Source organism: Gallus gallus, chromosome 5, assembly GCF_016699485.2.
Source record: "Gallus gallus isolate bGalGal1 chromosome 5, bGalGal1.mat.broiler.GRCg7b, whole genome shotgun sequence".
Taxonomy (NCBI): domain Eukaryota; kingdom Metazoa; phylum Chordata; class Aves; order Galliformes; family Phasianidae; genus Gallus; species Gallus gallus.
The window spans coordinates 41,479,040-41,489,510 of record NC_052536.1 but is presented as its reverse complement, the minus strand read 5'-3'; positions in this window follow the sequence as shown (position 1 = coordinate 41,489,510).

The window sequence follows — 10,471 nt, the reverse complement described above, 5'->3', positions numbered from 1 at the left end:
CAGAAAATATCTCTGACATAAGCTGCATTTATCATAAATTAACTAACAACTTCTCGCACAGCAAGGTCTGTTAAAAGAAAAAAAAAAGATACTATGCTCAGAGAAATAGATTTCAGAAGCATTTAATGTATTAAACAGCTGTCATTTGCATTCCTTCCCCCAGTCCTCCTCAACAACATATTTAAGATCACATAGCTATATCATGAAATGCTTGTGATAACTACTTGCCATATTTTAATTTATTCGTCTCTTTATTTATTTGTTTGTTTATATAATGGTCATGAAACATAATATAGAATCTCACTAATTGTGAAAATTAACACTTAAAATTTTTTCAAGCTTCTTTTCAGCCCTATATAGCCAAAATAACATATTAAATTTGCTTAGTCTTTATTGAAATATTTGTTGGTCAAGTTCAGCAGGAATATCTTTAGTGTTGCTGAAAGAGTGTCCGAGTTCCTCAGAAGTCTTTTTCCACCTGGAGAGGGAATGTTCTCTTGTAACGATATGCTACCCTAGAGCCTTGAATTTTCCAGAGAATTGTAGGTTCTTTTCCTGCCATGTTCCAGTATTTATTTGAATGTGTTATATTCCATGTTCCTGGCACATTAATGTCTCTAACATGTTATAATCTTTCCAGATAAATATACTTGTCTTCCTTATATACTTTTCTTCCTTATTAATCTTACAGGTAAATACTGGTAGCTTTGAATTCATACTTTTTTTTTTTTTTTTTTTTTTTTGAGTATCAGAGACACTAGTTTTACAGATATAGAGTATTATAGACTCCTTTCTCTTCTCCCTGTAACCACCTGATATACTGTGATCGTCTCTGACATTTGTTTTGTTTTGTTTTTGTTTTGTACCACAGATTTATCCAATAGTTTCTGTGATCACTGCCTTATAAATATATAAAGTTTCTTTTGTGAAGTTACTATAAACATGTGGGTTATCACACTCTTCAGCTATTTCAGTAAGAATGCAGGCTCTTTTCAAGCTTTTTAAAAACTAACCAGGATTTTCTAGTCAGGCTTGTTACTTGATTTTATTCTCTTAATCTATAGTTTCTTCTCCAGTACATTATTTTACACAAAAATTTGGATGTTCATAACTATATACAGATTATGTTTAATGAAAGGTCCTTAAAAATCAGCAAAATGTCAAATGAACATACCTAGAACTCCCTTGACTTTTCATTATGTAGAAAGTTAATGATGCTAAGCAGAATAATCTTCCATACCTTTCACTGTTCTTCAATCACTCTATTTCATGTATTTGAAAATTGTCTCTCAAATTAGAGATATCTTTTCTGGAACCAAAACGAACAGAACAAAACAACAGATTAATTGGATAAAACAAAGGCTTCACTGGTCAGATTTTCAGTTTCTGTTCCTTTCAATTTTTCAGGCAGCTTTGTTGTTACAAAAAAAATATTTCTTTCTGACATTATCTGCACTGATGACCTTTTCATTATGCTTTCTTTCATTTACTTTTTGTAACATTTATGGAAATGCTAGCTAGTAACACCTGGTTGCTCCAGGCACAATAGAGATGGAGGGAAATCCATCTTTACTGGCATGTGTGAATTTACATCTCTCTTTTCTGGACTTTTTTGAGTCCTAAATCTCAGAAATTTTTCTGGCTTGTAAACTGATTTTTTGAGTTGATGTTTCTTTTAATGGATGTGGCAAAGCAACTCATTCTGGATATGACCAAAATCTACAGTCATGGTTACCACTGAACTCCTGTTCATAAATATTTATAAAGAGATTTGGACTTCTTAGAAGTTAGAATTTTTTAAACCTGCAAATAATTACTATGCCATTTGGATATCATAGTGTATTTGAATAACAAAAGGATGTAACCATCTGCTCTGGAATTCCCCAAGTGATGGGTGGGAAGTCTAATGATGAGAAAAAAAAAAAAAAAAAAAACACATTTCCCCACTGCACATCTTGATCTAATTTTTAGTTTTCCACTCCCAAGCAAAAGAAGGCAGGTGGTAAATAGCTCCCCAAAGATACTTTGCATTCTGCCATGTAAGTAGGCCTGTTCTTACCACATTTTAAAAGATTAAAAGACCATTATTTAACAACTTTTATCATTTATAATATTAAAAGGTAATTACATTTTAGGACTTCTTTCCAAAAGTTGCATAAATTCACACTTCTAAGACATCAAAATATATTTGAAAGTGAATGAGTAAATTAGACTATTGTAAGGTTCTACTGATTTTATTTCATATATATTGTGTTAAACAAATTAACAAATAAGCATTTTGAATAATTTTTAATGCATGTACCTTATTGTCATGTCTTCTTCCTGTTTTTTAAAATATTTTTCTTATCTATCACTCAGCTGATATGAAAGAAGACAATATATGGAGGGTAATTCTTACATATCTTTCTTTCTCTATGCTTCCATACGGCAAAGACTCATGCAGTATTAAATCTTTTAATATTCCAAAGCATGCAGGGCTAAAAAGCAAGTAAAGTAGTGATGAAAGCCAATGTCAAATTTATCCAGACAGTTAAAAAGCAAAAACACAAAAATTAGAAAAATTAGAACTTGGATTTAAAATAAACAAAGCTTTTATACAAATATACAAGCTTAAAGTAATGTCTACCAGTCTCTCTTCCTGTGGTTCAATAAATCTGTGGTACATTTCATTGCCGTGTCAGGATGAGGGGGGAACTGGAGCTTGAATGTAGCAATATGTTGTCACAGTTCCAGTATTGATATGCATAAATGATTTAAAAGTTCCCAGCTATTGTCATCGTCACATCATCTTTGATTATTAGTTGAAACAATCGGTTGACCAGTACCAAGTAAGATGTAGTAGCAACAAAAATGAGTATTTATCCAGTTTGGAAGTACAAAGTAGCCGTGACTTTTTGCAAATTTCTCTACAGTTCGATATTTCTCTTAAAATATGCTTTCTTTACTTTCAGATTACAACTCTCTTATGTGTTTTATCAGTCAGTTCTTTTCTTTTAATAGTGTTCCTGCATTCCAAATTTCAATATATAACAAATAGAGACCAGTGGGATATATCAATTATTTGCTGTGATAATCTACTTATATTTTCACGTTCCACCTTCTCGAATCATTGAGTTTAGCTGGCTACTACAGTGTATTAATTTCTGGATATTATTTAACTGTGCATTACTTCACAAAGATAAAGATATAAAATTCATGTTTTGAGATTGGCTAGTGGAATTTCATAATGTGAAAATCCAGAGTAGGGTTTTCATGATCGAAAGAAAAGCCTGGACTTCTTTTTGCTTGTATTATGGGTAATGCTTCCTTATTTTGCTAGTTGCAGGTAGAAATTGCTACGAGTCATGGATTTGTTGTAGATAAGCTACCATTACCAGCTTTAGGAATATTTGAAAAACCTAATTTAATTTTAAATCTCTCGAACTTTCTGTAACAGGACATGGGACAAAAAAAGATTTCAGTTCTGGTATATTGCTAACTTACTGGTATGAACTAATATGCCATAATTGCATGAACTCTAATAATAAACTGGATAGTTATCTAAACTTTCTATGTGTAAATAAATGTATAATCAGATTTAGTATTATTTAGCTCTTCTGTTTAGTTTTTAATTGTTTTTCCTTTTAATTTTTGAAAGTTTTGAAAGAAGCATTACTTCCTAAAATAAACATTTCTGATTGTCATGAATGAGAGCTGTTTGAACACTTGTTTATTTTTCAAATAACTATTTCTCTTTTGAAGTGTAAAGCTCTAATTTTTTTTTATTTTTTTTTCAAGACTTTGAACAGACAAAGACTAATTTTGTCTGTTATGCTATTTTGGAAAGTCAAGCCTTGAAAAGCAATTTCGCAGTTAATTCTTGAGAGCAACTAGATAAAAAAAAGCTTGAAAATCTGAATTTGTAAAGTTTTAAGATAAATAACAATGGAGTGAGTTTATTAATAACAACTGAGTGCTAAAAAGAGAAAACTGAACTTTGTAAGTAAAATCATGTAACAGAATCTGCAAGGATGAAGAAGTTAGAGTACAGAGATTTTTCAATTCTAGAAGTCTACAAGAAGTTAGAAAGGAACATGATTATTTACCTTGTGACTATATAAAGTAATATTTGAGCCACTGAGGCCATTCAAAGTGGCCAGTGGGAATTTGGATCATTTAGCAGTGGGAATAGCAGTGGGAATTTGGATCATTTGATCCAAATGGCAGTGGGAATTTGGATCATTTGAATCCTCAAGTCCATTAAAAAATTGCAATTAGGATTGTTTCTTTCAAGCATATATCACCTGCTCGCTTCAAAGAGAAAGAAACAGAGTCCTAGACATGCAGTATCTTTGAATTTTTTTCATTTCTATTTGCCTTCTGTTCTAGCCACAGATATTTTCATACATTTTTCTATTCACTTTTATGTTTTTTTCTGATTATCTGATGGCTCATTATTCCACCTATGATATGAATTATTTAGTGTTAGTGTCAAACATGTTAATGTAACCAATAATGTTTGAAAACACATTCTATATGGCATGTTACAAAGTTTTTCAGGTATTTGGGATATTCTGAAAGCCTGATAGTAGCCATTCTTAATGGGCTTCCTCAGAGAATAGGCCTCTGAGCTCAACAGATGTCCAGAGTATGACAGATCAATTAGCGTCCATGACCGAGTGGTAGTTCAGACAGTATATACTACACAGGAGTTATATAGCTTGGCTTAGGTGTGTTCAACAACTTTGAGAAGAGTTCTCTTTCCATTGAAAGTCACTGAATTGTGCAGACAGCAAGCTAAGAGAGCATTTTCAGGAAGTTCAGTGTTTGAGCTTAGTTACATCCATGGTCTCCAAAACCAGATTATTTAAAAAACAAAATGAAAAAAACGTTCCTTGAGAAGGAGCCAAAATGAGTAACAAGGAAGAAAGAACACAACATAACAGATTTAAAAACTTTGTAACTGCAAGGTAGCCAGAAATCATCGTGATTTGGATTGTTTTAGTTGTACCAGAAAATAAATAGGTCCTGAAATGCTGATTCTGCAGGGAGATTTATATTTTTCTATACTTCCTCTATTCTTACATATCATAGAATTATAGAATTGTAGAATGGCCTCGGTTGAAAAGAACCACAATGATCATCTAGTTTCAACCCCCCTGCTATGTGCAGGGTCGCCAATCACTAGACCAGGCTGCCCAGAGCCACATCCAGCCTGGCCTTGAATGCTTCCAGGAACAGGGCATCCACAACCTCCTTGGGCAACCTGTTCCAGTGTGTTACCACCCTCTGAGTGAAAAACTTCCTCTTAATGTCTAACCTAAACCTCCCCTGTCTGAGTTTAAAACCATTCCCCCTTGTCCTATCACTATGCACCGTCGTAAACAGCCGTTGACATCCAGATACAATATCTAGTCTTGCTTCTAAAAGAGCAATATCATAAATCTAAATTGGGTGTAACAATTCATTTAAGGCTGTAAAAAAAACAAAGAATTGAGATAAGTACATGCAAACAAAATTACACAAAACACTCAAGCAAAGCCAAGGAAAATGTGAACCAGTAAATGAGGCTGCCAAGATGTAAATTGAAAATATTGGGGTGCCTCTCATGAAGACAAACTGATGAATAAGATATCCAGAGTGTTTTAACAGGAAGAATATGAAGGGAAATGGGTGTATGAATATATATTTTTAGAGTAGCTTTCTCAAAGAGGAAACAGAAGATTTCAGTTTAGCCAATGATTTCTTTTGAAAACATGTTTCTGTTTCTATTTACAGTCCCTCCCCACATTTCTCACCATCCCACACTTCCAGCAACTAGCAGATGTGTATAAGTTTGTGCTATTATTACGTTCTTTAATACTATCATGATTTGTATTATTATAGTTATTACTAAGATATTTTTCTATAAACTTCGTTCTGCCTGAACCAGTTGCTTTTTTTCCTGTTAATTGTAGTGCAGTATTTTTAGTAATAATTTTGAAAGTGTAGATATATTGCCCTTACTACATTCACAAACTAAAAGCTTCAGATCCTAAAGAAATACTTTTCAGAGCACATAAGTACTTAGTCTCTGCATGACTTTTGAGCAGTGTTGAAACAACTGCTTAGTTGCCCATAGAAGCACTCTAGTGGAGTATTTTCCCATTCAAGAATTTTGATTAGTGCTAACGTTGACCAACTTTACCTCACCAGTTTCAAGGCTGCTGTATATCAGAAATAGTACAAGACTGTACATGAATAAATAAATAAATAAATAAAATTATATTTTCATAGAAGATTATGTATTTGAAAAGTGGGAAAGACAGACATAATGTATGATTATTGGTTTTTTTTAACAAATCCTTTAAAATAAACTACTATTAATAGCCAGTATATGTGGTCATAGCTTTCAAAATATTGCTTCCCTGAAAGATTAGTGAATATCAAACACAGACTGGAATTAAACAAAAACATGAAATTCTAGCTACAGTGAAATTAATAGTCTTAACTCAAAGCAGTTTTTATTTTTTATGTATCTAATCACCGGACTGCTAATCTTGCCTCTCATGTATCTCAGATCATTCACATTGTTATCACAAAATGATAGGCAGAGTGTAACTGAATGAATTCTAATGAAGCTAAAGTTGTATTACTACAAAACATAATATTGGAATAACATAATAAAATCATTTTAAAACTGATAAAATGTACAAAATTCTGAAACAAATTCATTTCCTCTTATAGAAATGTCCTGTTTCTTGATCCAGGTAAGATGCACTTTACTGATGTTTGTATTTATTGATTACATTGTATTGTGATCTTTGTGTTCTGCATTAGTTCCTTGCTCCCAGAGCTACAGGCTAGCTGAGAGAAAGGAGCTGTCATGGCTGATAGACATTAATCTTTTCAGAAAATGGAATAAGCATGACTAGTAATTACCACTTTGCCTTGACATATCTTAAGCAATTACCTAGGTATAGAAATGTCATTCAAAATAACAGTATTTGCTGATTTAACTGGCTTATGGTTTTAAAAGGTTAGAAGTTTCTACGGAACTGGATATACAAAAGTCTAAGGAATTACCCACTGTTTCTTCATCTGTTTCTCCTGGTTAAATTAGTGTCAATAGGTTGTGTTTACCTGACCTTCTCTCTTATTTCTTTTTGTTTCATCTTCCTCTAAATTTAGCAATTAACTGAAAGCAGCCATAATCACTTTGCTAACAGAGTTGGACTTACCAGAAAGGATCCTCTGGCTTTCTGTCTTCTTGCCCTCCAGATCTAATTAAAAAGGAGCTACACAGCACATGTCCCTCAAATCCTGTCAAAATGTATCCACAGGTATATCCCCTCACAATTTGATTTAAAAATTTTTGTGGAATTGGTCATGAGAATTCAGAGTCTGAGATTCTTATGTTTTGACAAAGATTTTATCTTTCTGGTGCTTTACATTAAGGGAGAGGGAGAAAACAAAAATATATGAAAAATGTACGAAATCTAACCAACTGTACTAAACATGGGCAGGTGAGGGAGAGAATCCTTTTCTGGCACCCATAAGAATTAACTTACAGTAGAGAGTCATGTGACTTCCTTAGTTGCTCTCCACTAGACAATATTGCTGCCTTCTTAACAAGCCCACACAACATGTGTTCTAATCAGCTAATTACTGCCACATTTCTATCTTATCTTATCCTATTCCACAAATGGATTTAGAAAGTAGATAATGCCACAAACCTTCAAACCAACTTTTACAATTAAATCGACTGTAATAAATTCCTCTGTGGGCTTCATACATGTAAAAAAAAGTCCTTACAGGTATATTAAATCTAACAATCTCGTCTTTTCACTTAGATTTTCCCACGAATTGGAAAAAAAAAAAAGGTGGTTTTTTGTTGTTGTTGTTGTTGTTTGTTTTCATTTATTTATTTATTTATTTATTTATTTTAACCCAATTTTTTATTTCTTGCCATGGATTGGAAAATTATTTGGTTCAAGCTACATAATGCTTGGGCTTTTGATATTTGTTCTGGTGTGATATTTTTACATATTAGATCCAGTGTAAAATTCTGTAATTTCTGTCATTTGTTTATACATATTAGCAAGCAAATCTAAATTTGTTTTTATCATTTAAATTCATATTCTTACTTTTTTTTTTAACTCAAATCTATATTTTAATGGTGAAGTAGTTCTTCTTTCCCTGTTTCAAAGAAAAGCATACTGACATATAACTTCTTTCTACTCCTCAAGATGTACTGTGATTAAGATCAGTTAATGCTAGTGCAACACAAATCTCAAAAGGTTCAAATCAAATAAATTGGGCTTTCCTTTATTTATTTATTTTTATTTACTACTTACTCAAATATAAGCTACTCCACAAAAAACTGGTCTGGAAGTTCAGAAGAAAAAAACTTTCTTCTGAGATTTTTGGTATTCCTGAATTTATTCGTAGCCAGATAGATAGATAGATAGATAGATAGATAGATAAATGCTGTAAACTCTTTACTTATACTTCTACTCTCTGGCAGATCACACTCCAATACTTTAGAAATTCTAAAAAGGTTGTTGATACAAAATTTCTTCCAAATGTGAAAACTCTTTTTCAAATAGAAGTGATTACTCTAAATTTTTCTAACACTAAAATTTTTCTGGGACATATTTTGGATCAACTTCTGCTTTATTTATTTACCATCCCCTTGAAAATCAGTTTGAGGGTACTGAACACACTTATTCTTTGTTTAAAAGAATGCTTTTTTAAAAATTAATAAGTAGTCATTCATTTTGATTACATTTATTAATATAATGACGTAAGAATTTGACAAAATAAAAAGGACCTTACAATTTAGAATCTATATTTTTGCTATTTTTGCATATGTTTACACAAATGCTTTCTAAAAGTGAAAAATTTAACTATGTCAAACCCAAAATATTTAGACCAAATATCTAGACATACAGTAGAAAAGGAAGTCTTATTAGCTCTCATAACATTAATGTATTTGAGCTGCAAAATTCTATGCAATTCTATGCTCTAGACATAAAGACAGATTTCATCTCAGATCAGAATATGTTCAAAAGACTTTCACAGTCTGCCTGCTTAACTTGTTTCACCATTGGACATGACTTCAATCATTTACAGTAGCTTAAATTTCACAAGTGTTCTTGTGTGTGTGTTTGCTTTTCACTCAGTATAAAACAGCAAAACATTCTCTTCCAGGTTTATCAGCATTCTGCCATCTCAGCTGATTATTCTCCTTCTGAGCAGGAAAGGCTGAAGGTTTGAGTTAGAAAAGCAGAGGTCAGGGAAAAGGAACACTGCCACCTACTTACTGAAGGTGTCAGTCCACCACCAAGCTTGGATTTACTCAGTAGTCTAGCTGAAGTTGCTTATGCTGAGAACGCCAGTATCACCACTGATCATAATTAAGTATACTGATGCTGAAGGTCCCAAAGAACTTGCTACTTATATAATGAAGAGAGAAGAAAAACAACTCTTCACATTTCTTTTCTCTGTGCTTCTTTGCTGGCAGGGGAATTCATCTTAATATGTATGTCAAAACTAAAAGGAAAAGGCATATGTAGTGATTATGTCTCAGTGCCACTTCCTTTAGAAGATACAGCATGCAAGTGTTAAAAATTTTCTTGGCACTTACTTCCAAAGACATGTGTCTGACCAATATGTTAACAGGCATGAGGCCATTTGGCAGATGGATATGAGCATACTTAGCCAACAAATATATTCATCAACTGTATATACCGAAGGAATAATATCCACCTGGAGAACTGAAAATGGAGCTCAGTTCACATGATTTTTACATTTTTGTAAAGACAAGCAGATAAAATACCCACAGTCCAATGAGTTGAAGTATAACATTTAGAATTTATTCCAACTCAAAGTGATATTTGTATTGTTTTATTTGACTTAGAAACTGGCCTTTAAGAAATAGGACCTTTGATTTATCAGATTAGTCAGAATGTTAGAATGATGTCATCATTCTGACTATCACATAGTCACAAGTAATTTCTGTATTTAACTTAGCTAAATACTAATAGTAATAATAATAATAAATAGATTGACAAACTCTCCAAAAATTGGACAGAATTATCACATCTCTAAGGACTGGTTTAGCCCAGTATTGCTGGGAAGAAAAGCAGTCATCATAGTAAATAATATGACTTTCACTGACTTTATAGTGTTTCATCTCAAACTCAAGCTGATTATTCTATCAAGATTTTGATCCCTGTCCTTTGGGGATTTGACAAATTTACAAAATAATGCAACAATAAATAATATTATTATTTGTTCCCAAACTAAAAATAAGCCTCACTTCACCAGTTGCTGTCACAGCAACTCCCTTTTTTTTTTTAAATCACACATAGATATTATTTCATCTAATTGTTCATTCTTGAGCTATCTGATATGTTACATATACACTCTCATCTTCACAGCTAACTAGAAAGACGAAATACATCCTCAGAAAAAAATAAATTCCCAGTCACAAATGTCTCTTACTCTT